This window comes from Astyanax mexicanus, chromosome 13 (assembly GCF_023375975.1).
Source record: "Astyanax mexicanus isolate ESR-SI-001 chromosome 13, AstMex3_surface, whole genome shotgun sequence".
NCBI classification, from domain to species: domain Eukaryota; kingdom Metazoa; phylum Chordata; class Actinopteri; order Characiformes; family Acestrorhamphidae; genus Astyanax; species Astyanax mexicanus.
Window position 1 is genome coordinate 40,953,733 of NC_064420.1, and position 21,794 is coordinate 40,975,526.

General features: G+C 37.2%; 2 long non-coding RNA genes across 2 annotated transcripts in view; one reads left to right on the top strand and one right to left on the bottom strand.

The window, feature by feature from the left end:
• The window catches only part of LOC111194061 (uncharacterized), a 40,935-nt gene extending 30,214 nt beyond the window's left edge, over window positions 1-10,721 (bottom strand). The window contains exons 1-2 of the long non-coding RNA XR_002650865.2: window positions 10,516-10,721; window positions 10,296-10,369 (exon numbers count right to left, since the gene is read on the bottom strand). This is a non-coding gene — a long non-coding RNA (uncharacterized LOC111194061). The remainder of the gene's footprint in view (window positions 1-10,295; window positions 10,370-10,515) is intronic.
• Window positions 10,722-10,844: 123 nt separating this feature from the next.
• Window positions 10,845-20,473, top strand: LOC125780550 (uncharacterized). The gene is made up of 3 exons (XR_007423777.1): window positions 10,845-11,258; window positions 12,762-13,088; window positions 20,289-20,473. It is a non-coding gene; the product is annotated as an uncharacterized LOC125780550 (long non-coding RNA).
• The last annotated feature ends 1,321 nt before the right edge of the window (window positions 20,474-21,794 follow it).

Consider the following 21,794-nt stretch of genomic DNA (forward strand, 5'->3'; position numbering starts at 1 on the left):
GTGGCCTCTAAAGTTGTAGGGGCAGAGTTTTTTATTCTTACCCTTCATGTGCAGTCAAAGAGCACAGGGCACAACCTTATCATAGGTCAGATTAATTGTGAAATTTTACGTAGTTAAACAGGTTTGATTAAAATGTAATTCTTGTAGGTTATCCGTCAATCCTGACAGCTCAATGACAGACATAAAGACTGTGAAGACTCATTATTAGTGGTTTTCAGTCATTGAGTTGTGTGCCTGTGGACCTGCTCATGACATTACAGGGAAACCCCTCAGATGTATTAGTTTAATTCCTACATATTTTAACTATTTAAATGTAAGCAAAGTCAACAAAGCAGACTGATTTGAAATTAATTATTAGAGAGAAATGAATTAACTGGTTTATTAATAGTGGTAAAGAGAATCAGTGGTTGGAAGAAATAGTCATTTTACTTTCTAGCCACCAGTAAACCTACAAGTCACTTTATATGCATTGTTGATTATGGAAAAACAGCAGTGGAAAAATGTGATACAGGAATTTTGATTCAATAAATTGCACTACTCAAAGCAATGCGATGATATTAAGGCAAACTGGCATAAGCCCTATCCAGACGGAATTCGTTTCTGAGGGGGTCCTGGGGTAATTTTCTCTTTTATGGGGGGTCCTCTTGTATTTTATTTCCGTCCCGAACGACCATGTACGTGTTTTTCCTCAGATGTCTTCTTCGCATTTAAATAGCTATTTGTCCACTGCCACGCCGTAATTACCTTTTGGGCGGCCGTCTCCATGGAGATCCACGTAAACAAAGCAACGAGTGGAAATGGAGGGGCTTGACATTATGTCATGTGACCGAGAAAGCAAAAAAACTCACTGGTCCTCGTGTTTTTTCAATTGCAGTCCAGATGCAAGAGTTTTATCACTGAGTAGAAGAGTAAAATATTTTTTCACAGACATCCCTCAGAAAAACTATCCATCCGGATAGGGTTATAGCATAAAACATACTATCTAGCAGTTGAGGTTTAAAAACAACAGAAAATAAAAAAAACTGTCTGCCACCAAACTTTACACGTAAACTATTAATAGAAGTTTCAGTAATGTGAAAATTGACAGTATTGTAAAAAATAATATTGTGATAGCACTCTCTTTTTCACAATTTGCTATTGTTCACAATTTGAAGTCTTATTTGGAGTCTTAGTTGGAGTCTTTGTTGGAGTCTAAATGCTTCTAACAAGCTGTAAATATACAACAACAGGAAATCACAGGACGTTGTCTCTGACAAATAGAGTAAGACACTGACAGTAAATTGACGCATCATTCCTTAGTCACAAAATCTGCTCACAAGTGGTCCCTGGAGATGCTTTCGAGACATATGGACATGACAGGTTTGATTAATTTTCATTATTACATTCAAAAAGTTAGACTTCCTATATTATAGCTTCAGGGCCCACAACTACAATGATTTCAAGTATTTATTTGTTTATTTTTACATCATTTGGGCTTCCAGCTCATAAAACCCACGAAAACTGGAATTCAAAAAATTTGAATACTTTGGAGAAATCAGCCCAAATTTTGCAGGGCATGATTGTTTTAAACTGAGTGTGACACACTAATCATCTACTAAAATCAAAGCACCTGCACAGGTTTCCCCAGGTGTCATTAAATTGCTTCAGTTTGGCTCAACTGTCTCAGATCGGTTTAATATGGGGAAGACTGCAGACATGACAACTGGCCAGAAGACCATCGATGAACTCCATAGGATGGGTAAGCCCCAAAAGTTCATAGCTAAGGAAGCTTGCTGTTCACAGAGTGCTGTGTCCAAGCATATTAATGGAAAGTCTAGCGGAAAAAGAAAAGATTCAAGAATCTGGCAGAGATCTAGACTAGACATAGTGAAATGAGGCAGGAGTCTACCAACAGTCTTTATTATTTTTTTTTGCTAAGGATCTGTATGGAGATGCAGATTTCATCTTCCAACCACCAAAACCAACTCACCAGCCAACTCACCAGACCACACGTGCACACACGCACGACCCTGCCCAGTTCCAGCTCCAGCCCAGTTTCTGAAGCATCTCCAGATCATTACCGATCCTTTTACCAAATTTCATAGTGGGTAAAAGACACTGTGACTTGTACGCCTCTCCAGGTCTCTGTCTACAGTCAACCATTAAATGACCAGGTGTTGGGCAAAGCTGAAAATGAGCTTACTCTAGTCCTCTATGGTCCAATCCTTATGGTCTTTTGCCAAAACTTTAGCCTGGCTCTCCTTTGCTTCTCACTGATGAAAGGCTTTTTTTCTAGCTTTACATTTCTTGAGCCCTGCCTATAGGACCCTGTTACGAACTGTTCTTGCTGTGCACTTCACCCCAGCTGCCATTTGCCATTTCTTTTGTAGGTCACTTGAGGTCATCCAGTGGTTGCTGACTGATAATCGAATAGGTTTGTAGCTTTGTTGTCCTCAATTTCTACTGCTTGGCTTTGATAAAAATTAACTGCTCTCTTAGAAATGTTAAGGATGGAAACAACATGACACAGAATTGAGCCCTTTTTTCCTCACTCAATACTTTTTTTCAACTTCTTTGACATGGTTAATAGTTTTTTTTATTCCAATTACTTTGGAGCTATTCCTAGCAATTTGTTTTAAATTTTCCTTGTTAAATAAAATTAGGTTCACGTGATCAATCCCTCATCAATTATTTAGTTAAAATTAGAATGAGTTGGAAATTCAACTGACACTGGAATGGAAGTCATACATGTAGATAAGCTGATTTTTAGAAAACTTTGCAGTGGTATCTTATATTTTATATATATATATATATATATATATATATATATATATATATATATATATATATATATATATATCAAATTTTATATACATATATATTTGAAAATTGGACTCATCAGAAAAAAAATGATCTTACTCCAGTCCTCTATAGCCCAATTCTTATGATCTTTTGCAAACTTCAGCCTGGCTCTTCTTTGCTTCGCATTGAAGATGCTTTTTTTAGTTTGGGTCCTGCCTCTAAAATATTGTTTTGAACTCTTCTTTCCATGCACTCCACCTCAGCTGGCATTTGCCATTTTTAAGGTCTCTTGACATCATCCTGCGGTATATAATGTAAGTTGGACACAAGCCATCAAACAAAGCTGAACTGCTTAAATCTTTGTGCCAGGAGTGGAATAGGTTCACTCTAAAGCAGTGTGAAAGACTTGTGGAGAGCATGCCAAGGGGCATGAAAGCTGAAATATTGATTTCTGAACTATTAAAACATTAGCATTCTTGTTTCTAAATAATCTCTCGCTCACCCTCTCTTTTAACTGTAATTCAGTGTTTTTGTAATATCACCAAGCATATCGCTATTGTAAAAATACCATGATTTTTTTTTTTTTTTTTTACTGGCAATATTTCTTAACAGTGAATAGACAACTAGATATGCTTTGTGCACATCTGTCTCAGCAATGGATCCAATTTAAAGTAGCTGAATGCATTCCTTAAAATGGGTCTCTACATACATTTGCACATATAATGTGTCTGTGAATAAATATATTATGATATCACTTTTCATGTCCATATCTGCTGTGCTGCTTTATGATTAAATGTTGTCCAGAGTTTACAGTCTGTGCAGAGTAATCTTTGGACTAATGCCTCAGCGCAGTAGTCCTATCATGAATGTAGAACTTAAATATAAGGCATGCCACCATAATCACTGCCACTGAAGCGAAACATGACAATCCTCAAATCTCTTGACATACCTTCCCAATACCATTAGCTTACATTCTTTATGGACACAATAAGTATATACACACACAGAGGTTAATGCTTAATTAATTAATATATAATATATTAATACGGCATACCTTCCTCATCACGTTAATATTCATGTGGCTCAACTCCACAGGGAAACTTCTGTAGGTTTCAAAGGTTTCATCATACTTAACCAAGTCTTTGCTGTGAAGACTGAGTGCATCTAATAAGTGATTTTATACTTAATACATGTTTGTTTCATCGCTAATGAGCAAAGGATGACATTGTTTTTTCTCAGAATGTAAGAAATGTTTTTGTTTCAGAATGGTTCATGCCCATTGCTATTAAAAACTTTTTTGTGAGCTCAAAGAAATACACTACATTATAGCGAGAGAGTTTCTTTAAAACCACGAGGAGAGCAATAGAGGAAATGAAGTCATTTACAGAGCTCTGTAAAAAATCATTTTAACGTTCAGAAGTGGGAATTTCTACAGTGTAATATTCTGGAACCACTGCTGCCAGAAAGTTTGATGTTTTTTTAAGAAAAGAGAAGTACTGTTATTTTAAAAAGCCAAACACAAACCACAAAATAGCAAAGCTTAACAAAGTTATTTCTCTTTATCTAAACACACATAGCATTTTGGGAGAACTTCTATTATTGTAAAATTACAGGAAATGTTGCTACTTTGTCACTACTTTTTATTTTGTTGGAGGTTTGTTTAAATTGCCATCTAATGTTAAAAAATGATAATACTGCATTCCGTTTATATAGATTTTTTTGTAAAATTACACAACAATAAGCAAGGTCATCTCGATAAACAATATATTTGTACCCTTTTAATACTGACTAGAAGAAAAAAAAAAATCTTCCTAATTAGCCGCACACATTTACAAATTGGGGCTTAATATGTTTCACACATTTGTAATTTGCCTGGTCTGTATATCATACATTTATTTTTCCTAACAGAAATAAGGCAAGCCAATGAACTGTGGCCTCAATGGCCTTTCCACCTCTGTCTGCTGAGCTTTATATTTCAGAAAGATTCAGAAAATATTAGGGTCCATTACCAAACCTTAGTTACTAGGAGAGTCTATTGCTATGTTCTTCAGTTATGGAAGCGCCTCAAAGTATTGTTACTCTCTTGTGGCCACCTGGATGCATCACTTCAAACTCTAAGCAAAGGCTAGCAGACTGTAGAATCTGCCCTTCACTTCATTTACTATTGTCCTTTTAGAGTGCTAGTTTCCTCCATGTAGCTTGTATGTGGATATTGAGTATCAGTGTCAAGCGGTGGCAGGGTGTTTGGGAGAGGAGTTAATTGAATGGGAAGCATTTGGGGTGGGGTGGGGGGTAACATCTTTAGTGTTTTATGCGTGTTGAGCCGTTGCTGCTCTCAGCAGTGGACTTGGCAGTGTGTGACAGATCTCTGGGAGTGATTTCTTGCAAAGCTGGCCCAAAAGAAACCATATTGTTTTAATCAGAGATTCTGGCTGGTGTATCAGCAGCAGGAGCTGCGAAGCCTTGGCAAACGAATGCATCACAGTTTCTGTGGCACTCGTACAAAATACACAAATATTTTCACAGTAATTATGTGTCAAGTTAAACAAGCAATTGAGGCTGGGGTTTGACGAGTGGGGGGCACACTGCAGCCGGACGTCCGGCACAGAGAGAGCACCTTGCACCCAGCAGGACAAATTAGACCCTCAACTATTGATAGGTTTTGAATTGGCTTCCAGCAACGTAATGGGCCATATTATTATTGTGACTACTCAATGGATTGAGTTACATCATGTGGTCTTGGCTCTCTCTGATGAAGTGGAGAAGGCCTGCACCAGTTCACAAGATGCTGGGTGAATGGCCAAGGACGCTAAGTAACAGTGATATCACTGTAAAAGCACTTAAAACTGAAAAAGAATATTGTATATATTTACAGAGGCAGGTTGGATCGCCATAATTTGGTAGGTTTTTACTTCAGTTTGTATAATCCAAAATCCACATAAAATTAAATAAAAACAGGTGTGGCCTGTTGCCTTATATTTTTATTAAAAAAAAAATTAAGGAGTTGATACCAAAAGCCCTATTTTAAATCTTTAGGCAAGCCTGCGGCTGCGTTACTTAGTGCTTTTCCACTGACGTGGAACTTCGCAAACCTAATTTTGAACTGCTTGCTGCGTTTCCACCAACAAAAGTGGGTTCCAGAACCAGGAACATTAGTTGCAGCGGGATCCGAAGAATACTAGGTTCTTCAGTGACTTCAGTGAACCGTGACTGTTTTTGTTCACCGCCGCTGTGCAACACCCCCTGTTTATGATGCATGAAAAAAAATGGTAAAATGCGGGCTGATTCGCTGAAAAGCACCACGGTTCTTATAAGCCAGAACGGATGTGGTTCAGGAACTTTTGTTAGAAAACCACTAAATGGGTTTTTCTCTTCTCTTAATTAATCATGGGAGTGTTTTGGGTATCTCGTACAATAAATCAATCAGTGTGTCAAGTGCGCTCCTACTTCAGAGAATTGCCCTTTCATGGGCACAGCTACCTAAACATATCCAGCGCTTCTCAGAAGAGGAACTGACCATCTTATTCGCCCTCTCTCACTGTTGAAACTACACAGGGTCTAATTTGAGGTGCTATTTGTGAATGCAACATTTCTAGCCCTAAACTGTAACATCTTTGGAACGCCTTGTATATATTAACATATGAAATTAAGCTCACCAAATAAAACAAAAATATTTGGGGTTTATATTCTCTGCAACAACACAAAAAGTCTTTTATTTACATTTTCCATACTTTTTTCTAATGTGGGGCTATATGATCTGGTGTAAAATAAGATCTGACTCGGACAAAAGCAGATAATAAATATATAACTGTCTGAAAGCGTACCTATTTCACGATAGGAGATTGCAAGTGATTCGTCTATTAGCGTATGATTGTTTCTACTTGAATATAATAAGCACTTAAAATTATATATATAATTTTGAAGTTTCATTAGGAATTAGTGGAGAGGATTTGGGTCCTCTGATTGGCAGCTGTGTGGCATTTTTAAAAAAAACTTGTCAGCTGCTCTATATCCTCTTAAAATCTGAGCCTTGCAAGAAAGATTGTGTCACATATGGCGCCGTCTGTCTCTCTGCTGCACTGAAACCTGCCTTTTGAGATCTCTTCAGCTGCCTCCAGCTCTCTCTCCCTCACTTACAACTGTGTTCTGTGGCTTGCATATACATTGCCCGGGTATGCATTTGCACATGTGCTGGTGTGTGAGAGATGCCAAAAACGCAAAAATTTGTTTCATTTTGTCTCGTTCATATGGGTTATAAAAAGGTGGCTTTGTGTCAAAACATCAACCAGGTGCTTAACAGGGGTGAAAATGGAAAAGTGCAGTATTTAACTTAGCATACTTGAATCTATTGTTTACTGTTTCCGTTATACGATTTCCCATGTTTATACCTCCCTACAAATGGAAATACAAACATATCCTAGGCATGCAAGAATGGAGAGTTCCTTTAAAGTTTGGATTTGCTTATTCTGCTTATATTGCTTATATTCTGACATGCTGCCTTTTATTAGATTTCAAGTAGATTATATCAATTACATGCTGCACTAAACTTTCCATAACTTAAAATAAACATTTTTGTAATATTTTGTACATTTAAATATGATATGAATATGATACATTTGATTAGATATTCCATGTAATTTTATATGAAAACAAACAAAACATGCTGGTCTTTAGTTAAAATCCTTTTAAAAGAGCAATGATGACCCTTTAAATATGAGCTGGGATCTTCTCTTGTTTTGTTAAATTAATAGGAACCTTTGAAAAAAAACTTAATTTATGTGAAAACAATAATAAAACTAATTTTACCTATGTAGTTTTATTTTTTTAGTAATTGAAAACATTTATTCAAATGTGAGCTCAATCCAGTGCAAGTTATGGACCAAAAAAAATGTTGAAAATATAAAATGAGGACATGGGTTAATGCCACTTATGCTCAGAAGCTTCTCCGTGAAGTCCCAAGTTATGATAAAACAGTATTCACTGCTTAATGCTACAAAATAATACAAAAATGAGTATATCATGGACCTGCATATAAAATATAATAAAGAACTGCGGTTCTGGGCCCTTTTATTATTTCTAACAGTGCTGTTTGCAAAAGTGTCTAAAAGGCAGTACACACCAGTAGGGGGCGCTTTAGCTATACATAATTCATAGGACCTGGCAGCATTACAATACCTTTATGCTTTCAGAAGAGAAACTTGCACAGTTTTATTCAAGTTGTCCCAATATTTTGACAGGCCCACATTTAGACAACGGATCAAGGCACCCTGACTCTAGCTTTTATAACCCAGGAGTCAAAGAGATGCATAAAAGGAAATAACACTTCTTTCCTTTTTTTCTAAATGTGCACCAAAAAGAATGTGTGCTGCAATGAAACAGTACTAATCTCATACAGGGTAATTTATGCATGCCTTTATTTGCTAAATCAAGGTCTTCTTTTTTGGTTTATATGTAACAGAAGCATTTTTATAACAATGAAAATGTACAATTTACAAAAATGCCTTCAAAACCTCACAAAAAAAAGTCTTCCCATGTGCTACATTTGTTTCCCAGTTTGTACAAATATTTTTAGCATACTGAATTGCATATAACATTACTAACTTATAGATGAAAAACTCACTTTTTAACCATTTGTTTTAATGGATTTTAAGAGTTTCACAACCTCAGTCCATGTTCATTAATAAGTTGATTCAAATAATGTTAATGTCAATGTCAACACTTCCAGATCAATCGTATTTAAATACTATACATTAAAATTATGTTCATTCATGTAGTATGTGTTATATGCAAGGAATAGTGCGGTTTTAGATGCTTGTGTTTAAAAATCCCTAGAATACACACATTTTGTTTTTTTATTTTAAAAAAGTAAGACTCTTTATGACCAAAATCTTTATTTAGTAACATAAATTATGATTGGAATACTCACTTTTTTGCCATGTTTTTACTCATTTTGAAGACATAAAAAATAGTAATTAATAGGCTTATTAAGCGATTACACGGTACACAGAAGAAGGATATGTGGTTTGGATGCTTTTGTTAGAAATCCCTGAAATGTCGATATTTTGTATGACACATTTGATTTTTTTTTATTGTTATTAAAATATTTCTGCTGTTAATAGTTATTTTTAGATTCATTTCCTAGTGCATTTCCTTGTGTAGTACCTATGTTTCTAAAAGTAGACTTTGTGACCAAATGACTACATTATAAATGGAATACATTTTTTTTAGACATGTTTTCAGTGGTTTGAAGTTTCAAAGTTTACCAGAGGGATTAACCACACTATCATACTGCTATACTAAACTGTACATCAAATTAGTCCTTTAAAGAGGACTTTTACTCGTGTTGTACCTGTATATACGGTATAGAAGAAGGATGTGCTTTTGCAGGCTGGTGTTTAAAAATCTCTGAAATCTCAGCCTACCAAGAGGTGCTGTATGGTCAGATGTTTTGGGTCAGGGTCAAGGTGTGACTCAAATTTCGTTTCATTTGCACTAAGGCAGACAGACGCCCTTCCCCTAATGATAGTCAATATTAGGAATGACAAAGAGAGAGGGGATCCTTTTAAGGACGTACGCACACTCTCTAACTTGCCTGGCTATGCTTAAACTTGCAAAAAAGGAGCCGGTGTGTGTGTGTGTGTGTGTGTGTGTGTGTGTGTGTGTATTTCAACGCCACCGCCCCACTCCACGTGTAGTTAGCTAGAGCTCTGCAACTGAAGAGCGCTGTCAATATGATGAAAAGGTGAAGCATGAAGGTCTCCTTAATCTGACCGGCTACGTGTAGCATTTAAAACGAGGATGCAATCGCTTTTCACTGCGAGCTGAGAGCTGATAGTAATGCTGGGCTAGAATATGAAGCCTCTCACAAGCAGATGCATAAGGGAGGGAGGCGCACATCCTGTGTATTAAGTCGTTAAAACAATGTCGAGGTGATCTATTTAAATCCCAGTCCTGTTATTATTATTGTTATTATTATTTTATATTGTTATTTTGCATTTTCTCCTTCCCTGCCTGTGCGCTTCTTGGCTACCAGATGTGTCCCCACACTGAAGAATTATCCCTCATCCCCAGAGTCAAATAAATGCAATCAATATGAGTATTGCTCTCAGGCCCTGAAATATTACATTAATGCTCCATGTGGTGACATTTTAGCTGGAAATTTCAAATACATCATGAAGGCTCAAATTAATATTTATCAGCCAGAGTGTTTTTTTTTTTTTACATGCTTTGCAAAACAGTATTAGCTAGCTAGTGTGGACCTGAATTATCCTGTCCTCATAAGCACACGCTATGGGAAATGCCACTCGCAGTTATTATTGTAGTTTGTTGTTTGTAGTTAGTTATTTAGATCAAGGAGGGCGTTATTGAAGATATTTGCTTCGTTTTAATTTAGCCCTGTGATACAGCAAACAAGAAGTCAGATTTATCGGGGAAAATGCAGCAAACACAAGCTTATCCAACATAAAACAGATTAAATATCTTAGGTTACTTAACTAGCTAATGTCCAGACTTACCTGCTGTAGTTAGGTAAATAAACACCACCAGCATTGGGTTTTGCAGGGTTGTGGGGTGATCTGCACTCGTTAACCTGTAAGGAAGAAGGGAGAAGTCACTAATTTATAGCTTAGAACACACTAATTTTTAAATATTGACCCTAATCCCTTAATTCAACTAATAGTAACATTATAAACGCCCATATTTTCCCCAAACACCGTTTCAGTCACCGCACCGGACCAGCGGGAGCTCCAGAGTAATGCCTGTCTGCAGGCTAAGGTATGAGGTAAGGTAAGAGGCTCCAGCTCTCTGGGGAACGGACACTATCATTTATAGATCTGTTTTAAATTATTCTTGCCATTGAAACTAAATTTATGCCGCCATTGATCTCGAAAAGGGAGGAAAAACAGCAATGAGCGGTTTCAGGACCTGCGCTTGGCCGCCTTTGGGTGGTGGAGAAGTGACCGTTGGTGTTGGCGTGCACGCGTTCTGTTGAATAGTGAAAAATTCGAAAATTAGCCTTAATGCTAACCTAGTGACTATAGCGCCTAAGTAGGTTAGTGTAGCTTGCTAGTTAGTTCATCTTCGTTTGACTTAGTTCGATTAGCTAACTAGTTTTTTTTTTTTCCTATAGATTAAATTTAGCCTGTAAAAAATATTCTGAATCACACAGACTGGAATACAGGCCAACGTTTTTTATTACCTGGATGTACTTTAGCATAGTGAAAAGCTTAACTTAGCCTTTGGACTGATTTAACGTTACACACTAAATAACTAGCTAACTAACTTATTTAACCTAGCCAGCTAAGGTTAACGATACTAGTATAAAAGGTTTTTACCAGCTTACCCAAGTTATATAGACTGTATTCTACAGATCAACCTAGGTAGCTACAGGTTATAGGGTCTTTTTTTGGGTAATCTTAGTTTATGTTTATGCTTCAAGTCCACCTCAACTCCAGTTTGTTTTTACAACTTTGGAGCTGGTATGTACAACATGGATTTTATTTAATGTTAAGTGGTTTTGTTGTTAAAAATGCAAACACCCTGGGTAAAACCTTTTTTTTTTAAATAATTTAGCAAGTATAACGTTCAAACTAACAAAACAAACAAACAAAGAGCAACTGTTAGACCTAGCTAGGTAGGTTAAGTGATATTTTTAATCATCTGAATAGCTAACTACTAAAAAGTGTCAATAGTATATACTTTTGTTTTTCCCATGCCGCTCATGAATGTGAGATTGTGGTGGAGTTCATGTGCTGATCTTACACAATCTTTCTGAAGTTACTTGAAGACAGTAGCATACAGAGTGATTTCAGCATTGGCTAGCCCAAAAGAGCCCATGGTGGTGTTTGTGTCAAGACCCTTTAGAAGATGTAAACAATTTCCTTACAGCACTTTGTCATTTAACTTATAAAGTTCCTAAGTGACTTAACATCCTGAGAGCACCACAGGACAGTGTGTGAGTGTGTGCCTGTTCATCTGACTTTATTAACAGAGTATAGGTGTGCTGAGTTAGTGCTGGAGATAAAAGTAGCTCCTTTTGAAAATTATTTTTTAGCTTTTACAGGTCTGTTCTAACAACTTTAAAAACTCTAAAAGCTTTAAAAAAGCTTTAATTCAATGTTGTACGTTCCATATGTTCCACTGGTTCCGACTAGATTTGTATAACAAAATTTTAGTTATAAAATTGTTGTGTCATTTATGTTGCATCGGGATTTATTCACTTTTGCATTTAGACTGAATGTAACTTTCTGGCCATGGCATTTAAACTGATTTCATCATGTATGCTGACTTTAACCAACGTTTTTCCTTACATATTGATTTTAACTTGCAAACTGACAGTAACCTGTTGGCTTTTTGCGCTGACTTAAGTCAACTACTTTCAGCCCAAAGACTGACTCTGCTACAGGATTTATCCTACTTTAGCCTACACAGTGTAGCCTGTTCCTCTTCTAACAGTGAGCTTGTTTAAATGGGAAAATATGACTTTTTATATTTTTCCCTTCCTAATAACTTTTCCTCTCAAACTTCATGTGGAAAGAACAGTCTCACATTCATCTTTACTATAGACTTCCTTTACAAGTTCTCAATTGAGGGTAGTGGAAGAATCTGATGACGGCAATCTGCTTTCATATGCATGGTATTATGTTTCCAGTGGTAGGCCTAATGAGTTTTGGTGAGTGGACTTAATAATGATGTCTGAAACAACTTCAGAATGATATATTTGTCTCAGATCTTTGTTTGAAACATATTTTAGTCATTCTGGTTATTTAATGATTTAAACTATTATTTGATTATATAGGGTGCAAGTAGGGTACAGTATCCTTAAGTAATCAAGATACTAGTAATACAGAACTTCTGTATTCAGCATTGCATTTCCTTGTGTTTCCTATGAATTCTATTCAGGAGAAACTTCTGAATGATTGGTTTTGATTCGAGTTAAACTTGAATTTTGCTCAGTTTGAGTTGGTTTCTGTGTTTTGCAGGATTGCTGTAGTGCCAGTTGGTCAGGTTACAGTGGCTCCTGGCCCAGACTCTCATAGAGATCATGCTGTAGCAGGTGTTGCTGCTCCGTGCACTTCTCCCTCGCGGCCTGCTGATGGAGAACATCTGGAGAGCCTCTGTTCTACCCCTTCTTTCCTGTCCCCGATATGACCAGGCGATGTAGCGAGCAGTGAGATACATGTCGACACATGGTTACCAGGTCCCTTCACAGAGTACAGAGTGCCTCCACATCCAGACCTGCCCTTACTGCTCCACTGACACTGAGGCTGCATGAAGAATTGATGTGTATGAGAAGGGCTCACCCTAAAGTAAGTGCAAAACTTAACAGAGGTGTTTGTAAGTTTCATATATGGCCGATATCAATCTTTAGCTCAGCCATTCTGATATAGCCTAGGGCAATTTATCTTGAAACCCATGAACAGCTTTCAATGCTTTGGATTAGTTTGAACATTTATACAGCCCCTCCCAATTTTTTTAAGTGATTAAAAGACATCCAGTGCCATGTTCTTTCTACATCATTTTGTCCCCACCATGTTAATAGTGAAAAAAAACATCTTTAGAAGTTTTAGTTATCGTGTGAAGTATTAACAGCATATAAATTTGGTTAATCATTTCAAACAGAGAAATTCTGTTGAAAGTGCAGCATTTAAACTTTTAGTCAGTATCATTTATATTTGTACTGAAAGATATGTGGCACAATCTTATTTGTAGAGAGGATAAGGGCTCCACAATATATAATTTGAGCATTGTCAATGCAATATGCACATGTGCAATAGCCACATCACAGGATGTGCAGTGGAAAATTACAGTTTTAAAACTTCTTAGCTTGACACAATAAAATTTTTTTTCTAATTTTTAATAACGTCTACCAGAGAGATTATGTCTGCCCAAAATAATTAATTTTACTCCAAGCTTTGATGAACATAAAGCATATTTAACAGCATGACATTTTGGATCCATGGTTTCAGGTGAAATTTAGTAAGATTCCTGTATATTTTTATTATGCATACAACATACACTTACAATACAAGGTTTTAATACACTCCTAGTTTTTGTTGTCTAGTAGCATTGCTGTATGGCGTAGCAAAGCTTCATTTTATTTTCTTATCTTAGCAATGATTTTCATAAGCTGAGCTAAAGACGTTGCCATGTGGGTCAGCACATGTAAATCACATGTGACTTGAAAATTACAAAACAAACAAATTCTAAGGATAAGTTACAGCTAATATTCCTACCCTAGCTCTGTGCAGCGTGTTCCTTTCAACCAGAAAACAGTCAGTATGTGAAAACACTGCGGAAACACTGTGGCTGTTGTGTTTATTCTACATTTCTATACATATTAAAAAAAAAAAAAAAAAGAACTTAGCGTATTGAGAAACCACTTATCTGTCCACTATAGAGGGGACAGTATTGACACTTCCACTGCAGTGATATCCGTGTTGTTGCTCATAACACTTTCCAGGCGCCTAAAGAAGCTGTTAAGCCTGTCATGCAGAATTTCTCCAATGTCACTAAAATCAGCATCGCATGTGAAGGTGAAGGGAAGATGCTGGTCGATGGAAGTGTAATTAAGTTTCATGAAGAAAAGGTAGCACTTTTGCTCAAGGTGAAAAAGACCTTGAGGCTGTTTTCCTTGCATGCAGTGTGTACAGATGTACGTGCACCATTATCTAATAACATTCCCCGCTTCAGCTTTCTAAGTGATCCCTGTCAATGAGATCGGCCGCTGATAGGAGAGAAACATTAGGATCTTGGGAGAAATCATTCTCAAGTCCTTTTGCAGTCATTGCGCTTTTGCCCCGGCATGCGTGGCACAAGGGGAGTTAAATCTACTGGAAGTTTGCCCTGCGGCGCGATTGAGTGGCGACCACTCTGTTATCAACAGCCCCTGCAGAAATAAAAAACAATATATAGGAATGTATGATGGCGAGATTTAATTTTCCTACGACTCTCCATTTATATAATATATGAAATGAACCCCAAATTAATTTGCAGCGAAGCTCTAAAGTAACAATGTAATCTCAGTGTTAGACCACAGTTGCAAATGGATTTCTGTCTCTTGTAATTTTATAAGAAGCACTCCGGGGGTCACCTTAAAAGATGTCGCCATTTTTTAAAGCCAAAACTACCCTGCAGCCTGTCAGCAAAGAAATCTTTGCAATGCAATCTGTTTTGTGCCATCGATTTGTATCATGTCCTGTTGTACGGTGGGTCTGTTATGTTGTGTGGGATTCACACAGATGACTAATTTTATACCCAGATGTCTGTAATAAAGTCAGAGTATCTGCTTACTTGTATGCTATCTAGTGTTTAGAACTTCCTGACTTGTGCGGAATGATTTGAACCCTGCTAAATGTTAAAGGAACAGCATTACATTGCATGGCACAGCATGAAGGGGGATAAAACACTGCTTTCTATTTGAGCCGTGGTCTCTCAGCTTTCCTCTTGTGTTTAATTACAGGAGAACTAACATGAAACTCAAACTGTGACCAGTCAATATTTGTGCCACATCTATTCATTTCATGTCCAAGCCATAAAACATTCGGAATGCTCAGATGTGACTGTAAATCCCTGTCGTCTCTGTTATCTGAAATGCCCTTTTTTTTTAACTTACATTCATCATTGCTTCCCTTTTTCTTTGACTCTGACAACATATTGTAAGGCAATTAGATCAGTGAGTCCAGCAAAGTCTACCAAGCAGGCGTTAGTGTTAAAAATGGGCTGCACAGGTGCAATCAGATCTGATCAGATCAAATTCTGCTTAATATCGCAGTCAGGGGTATCAGTGCCACTTTAACATTTATATTGTCTTTATGTGTGGAAAGTGAGGAAAGGTATCATTTGAAGTGCATTGTTCAGACAGGAAAACAGCAATTGAGGAAAGACATACCTGCATTTCTAACCGGTTTAGACCTCATATGCACCAAAAGTGTTACTTGAGTATTAAAAAAGTCAGCAACTTTCACATTTCTAAATGAGAGTCTCATCTGACACTGTCCCTCCACCTCCAACACCTGTCAAGCTATCTGTCACAGCCTGAAATCTCCTCCAGTGCCATAACATTACCCCATATACGGCCAATCCACTCAGCATTGCTCGATCTTTTCAAACGTCACTGGAGGCTCCCAAATGCTTGTAGGCCATAACTCAGATCCTAAATTTAGGCATTATTAACATACCCCCTACTGCCTTACTGGATCCAAATGGTTGGATTAACTATTACTGTTTCTTTTGAGACTGAATTGGGCAATATTGAGCAATATTTTCTCCCAAGCTAATTTATTTAAAAAACGTAAAATGTATAACAAATAAGTTGTATTCATATTTAGGTCATATACTTTCTTCGATTTAGATGTTTTTTAGGCTTTCTTAGTTTTAAATTATTTTTGTGATAATGTGAGAAAACAACAATGTGTTTCGGATATTGTTTCTGTTTGTGACATTATAGTATACTGACCTATGGATTAAAAAACTAATAAACAATCTAATAAATGTTTGTTCCGGCTATTTTTAACACATGAAGAATACTCTGACCTTAGTACGGTACCAAAAAGCCCCTCTGTTTCCCGCCAGATCTGGGGGAAACCTGATCAGACGGCTTGTTAATTTCATCATTTCAGAACTTTATGGATTTTCCAGTTGCTGCACATTTCATAAACATGCTTTTCAGCTGAGCCCCTCCTCTGGCTCTCCCATGTATGTCAGCGTTTTTCTGTGAAGGAAGAGTCCAGAGGCCTGAAAGTTTATAAATAAGCCTTCTATCAAGTTCCACAACAGGTGTGACCTCCCTGTGTCCTAAAACTGAACACTTTCAATGGCTGATATCTGAAAAGAGGGGGAAGGGAGGGGGTGGAGAGGATTTACTGCCATCTAAAATAGAGATGTTTATCATGCACTCAATGTTACCTTTCCCTGGATTGCATTACTCACATTTTGTTTTGGTTTTATTAACATTGCTTCCTGGAGACATATGGCATGTGCACAGCATAACTAACATGTTAAAGTTTGATATGGTATTAAATGGTAAATCTGTGCCAACATATCAGCTGGAAATCAGGCTCGACTAATGAGAGTGTAAATTTTTGATTTGGCAAATTTGGCAGGAGAAATTCAAACAGGATAAATTGAGCTTTCAGGTGACTGCTAGAAATATTATTTGGCTTTCTGAAATGACAGAATCCTGATATTCTGTCAAAATCTGAATAAATAATTACATTTGGAAATCATTAAACATTTTGTGCAGCCAAAAATACTCTTTATTGAAAAGCAGAAAGTACTGTATATACATTTAAACACTCTCAAGTATTTAATGGTAAGAAGCTTTTTGTGTGATGCAGTGGTCTATGTTTCTTTAAAATATAATGTGTGAGTAAATAGACAATTATTGAATTTTAGTAATAGTAGTAAATTAAAGTATTGTCTAAAACAATGACTTCATAAAACATGAACACAATGGTTCAATTCCCATCTGTTCTATATAAATTAATTCATAACTATTTCCAATATTATCAAATGTAGAAAACAAAAGCGGAGCCAGACATGCCTACTCATTTACTGAACCCACCTCCTTCTCCCAGACCACTTTAATGAAGTACTGTTTCTATTTTTAATTACAAAGTGAGCTACTTAATTGTTACATTTGATTTACATGATTAACTATAAATTTGCACTTCAGATGGTATTTTTTCTGCTTCAAGCAAGTACAAATTTGGTAAAACCTTTGCATACAAACACAAATCTATTGATATTAAGATCATATTTCTTCACTTTCTCCAATGTGCTTTTCTCCTGTGCTAGAGCTGCACAGTCTAAGGGTTAATATTAGACAGACAATATGCACAGTGCCTTGTTCCTTTAAACCTTTAGCACTGCTGACCACATTACAATGCTTGCATCATTTTCTCAAGAGTGTATGCACTTTTATGCAGTGGAGTCTGGAAGCACATGATCTCTGATTAGAGAGTACATTGTTCCATTTTACTCCCTTGTTCCGCATTGTTCTACATTTCCATATGCACTAGTTTTCCATGAAGGGTCCCAGTATTAGCAATAATTGAAGTCCTATTTGACCACATTTAGCTGAGCTGTATCAGAGAATGCAGTTCTGCTACTGTAGAGTTATTATTCAGGCTTTGGCCTTGTAATGCATATGCAGTTGTTTTGTAAGAGAAGCTTAAAGAGAAATTGGCTCTGGGGAGATGGTTTGAGTGCTCGTTTGTGGACTTTATTCCTTTACTCTGTACTCTGGAGCTGATGAGAGTGCTGTGTGGCCCGGGGATGTCAAACAGGTGAGGGAGGGAGCAGGCTTGTTAGATTACTTTACATTATTTTGATTAATTATTCAGACATCTCCATTTTGCCCGTGATAGCTCAACATAGCTCGCCACTGTGTGATCCACTAAGCTGTCATAATGCACCTCGACTGAAAGGAAAACGCTAGCGAGCTAAGCTGTCATTAGATTGTATAAACCACACATGCTGTTATTTTGATCAGTCCAGTTATATTGAAGTAGACTGTTTTGGGATTTCAATAATAACTCAATAATATCTCATTTGGATACCTTTCTGACACTCTTAGTTTGCAGGCTTTGGCCATTCGAGGTTGGAACAGGGCCTGAATGTAAAGAATAATTCAAGAAAGAGACAAATAGCTGACATACTTAGTTGGATGTCAAATGAGAGATTAGTAGAGCAGAGCAAATGCAGGGGGCACAGAGCACCCTTTGTCTTACCCCCTATCGGAGAGTGTCAAAAGCATATAAATATTTCAGGATGAGGTGTGCACACTGGGAAAAACTCGCCTATCAGGCATCTGCTCTCAGAGGGCTCACAGTCGAGGACAGGTGCAGATGCTTGAAAGAGGATTTCATTTCTTAAACAGCATTTACCGTTTTCCTCCTTCTACGGATCCCGGTCTGTGAGAAATTTCATGTAATTGTACACCAGACGCTCGGAAAACTGCTAAAGTTGATCCTCTCGGACATATGGTGGCTTAAACAGAGGAAGAGAGGGGAGGTCTTGGGTTGGGTTTATAGATTTAGACAGATAAGGGAAGGGGGAAAAACAGATCAAATTTAGTATTGGGTATGAGTGTTTTATTATTTAGTTGATATAGCTTTCATACTCAAACTGTGTACAAATATTACTATGCTACATTACTGGCATTTAGTCTTGAACACATATAGACTTGGGTTCTGGGGTTAAGCATTTATGTGATAGTGTAGGCATAGATCATATATTTTTCTGTCCAATATTTGATCCAGTGATACTGGCAAGTATTGGATGGGTACAAATATTAAGTGGCACACCCCTAATAAACACAGATAAATAATGAATGTAGGAGTAGCCACATAAATTGCACATATAGTGGATATAGTGAATACATTGGGAAATGGATAGAGTGCAACTATAAGGTAATTAAGGTTCTAAAAATGTTGCTTGAGTGATGCCATTAAAGAACCATTTAGGTTTTTAAAGAACCTTGTTTTGTAATAGACTATGTACACATTCCACCTCACATTTGTAAATGCAAATTTTCTGTTAATCCGTCATTGAACAAATATGTATCCATGAGAAATAATCTGTCTAAAACTACATGCATGTGCAAATGTATTGTATTTATGCTACTCTTTATTGTACAAATCAAATCTGACCATTTACATTGATGTCACATGCCCACAATCAAATATGGTTTAAAAAAGATTGGATTAGACATGTCCACGAAACCCTTAAAAAAATGGGCAAAAAATAAAGGTTTGACCAATTTTCACTTTCACTCATCTCCATTAAAAAAAACAGTTCTTTATTTAATGTGACATCGCTCAAAAACCCAATCGAAACCTCTTTATTGTTGAGAGTGTACTGTATGTCCGTCTCTGTACGTGGGCGTTTGAGATCCATTATCTCTTGTTGTTTTGCCAGCCAGCACCAAAGTTGTGCTCAGTGGCTTGTCTCCAGAACTAAACAAGGCTCAGTGCAACTTGGTTCAAAGATTTAATTGTGTTTTGCAAAGGATGTGTTAGACGAAATGGCAAAGTTACAAGGTCTCTTACGCTGTTAAGCACCATGAAGAGAGCGGCTGTGATATTAAAACTAATATCTTTGACATTGTCTTGTGATGCTTGTGTTAAAAGACCTGTTTATTTTCATCATTAGAGGAGTGTGTTGTCTCCTGAACAAGCGGGTCGAGCTTGCACTCCCAGCGAGGCTCTGTCTGGCTTCTTCTTCTTCTTTTTTTTTTTGTTTTTCCATTCCAGTCATCAAATGCCGCTTACAACATAATGAGAGATGTGGCAATTAATTTTCTTTTAATCAAGGTCGAAATGAAGTAAATTGGTACAGCTCTGCAAGCCCTCATTTTCTATTTTTGCAGTGATGCAAAACAAATACGATAAAATGATGGCCCTCCTCACCTTCAGTAATTAGAAACCGTGAACGATCAGACGAAGATGATATGTGATATACAGTACCTCCAACTCTCTCTCTCTTTCTCTCTTTCTCTCCCCCAGAGATCACATTCCATCTCTTTTCAAGCAGATGACCATGCCTTCCGTCTGCACTCCCTCCTCTCCGTTCCTCTTCTCTGTTTTTTTTCCCCGTACTTACAGACAGAGGGAGCAGCTCAACTTGACATTGACTGCTGTGTTGTTGTAATGCCTCTCAAATCTTATTAAAGACCACAACTGCAAAGGACCTTGCTGACTCCACAGATTTCCATTAACTGCATTGTTTCAGTATCCTACAAGCTGATTAAGAATTTATTAAAATGAGACTTTAACTCTGCACGCAGATATCTTATCAACGCCATATGGCTGCATTGTTGGTAGGCCGCATTAATAAACACTCTCAATAAGCCCGGCTCCATTAACAGAAGCTTTTATTCTTATGAAACGTTCACTCTTATGAAACACAGTTTATGTTTTCTTGTTCAGTTTCCTGCTTCAAGTTCCTGGGCCAGATCCAGGTTTAGTTTTATGTGTTGCAGATATTTGTTCATCTACATGCACAGTGTAACTTTGCACATTTATTAATATCTCACAACTGAATCCCCATTCTCCTGTGGGTGTATGCTTGCGTTTTTCTCTTGTTTTGATTAGGTGATATTCTAATGTGTAAACAATGCTCCACACCTTCATTTCCTGTGCGAGTGATTGAGGAAATGACCACCTACCTGTTATTGTGCACGAATTAAGCATGAACATAAATGGGAAAAACACATTGTTATGCTCACTGGCGTCCAAAACATCTTTAAATTCTCTCATTAGTTCTTTACCTTGCATGTTGCCCAAAAAGGACAATATTTAACTCATTTCACTCTTGTGCATACCCACCACACCACAATTGGTGTATTTACCATGTCCCTTTTAGATGCTTTTCTTATCTAGACCAGCCCCATACTTTAACCTATGATATTAATGAAATAATGCAGGAAAGTATGGGAAACGCATTAAGTCTTCAGTCAGCACTGAGTAAATAAAACAGCAGCAGCTGCCCAATCTGTTAAACTTCTCCCTCTTAGCCAGATTTACCCCCTCTCCTCCTTTCTCTCCTCCTCAAGCCAATGCGCACTGAACACAGGCAGCTGCCACCACCCCTAAAGTCCAGCGCGCAGACAGGCGCTTGCTTCTCCAGGACGTATTTTTGTACAGGTCCTCATCTAATTAAAGTGATTGCCACTTGCCCGCCCTTCCGTGCTATGCAACTGAGTATCACCGTCGCCCTTGATTAAGCTCTAGCTGGGTTCTCTGCAGGTATTTAAATGGAGAAAAATATAATTTTTCATTCAGGACAATAGTCCATTACTAAATGTGGTCTCTTCTCTTAAAAAGGAAGAGAAAATTAGGCTCAATTTACAAACATAATATTAAGGTAACATTAATGGTGAGGGATTACAACCTGTACTGGATGAACCTGTAAAATTACAGTCATTAACTGGCAGCTTTTTATAAAGTGCATTTCTGTATATTTACAGTAGTAGTCTTGCAGTTCACAAATACAGTGCAGTGTTGTTATCC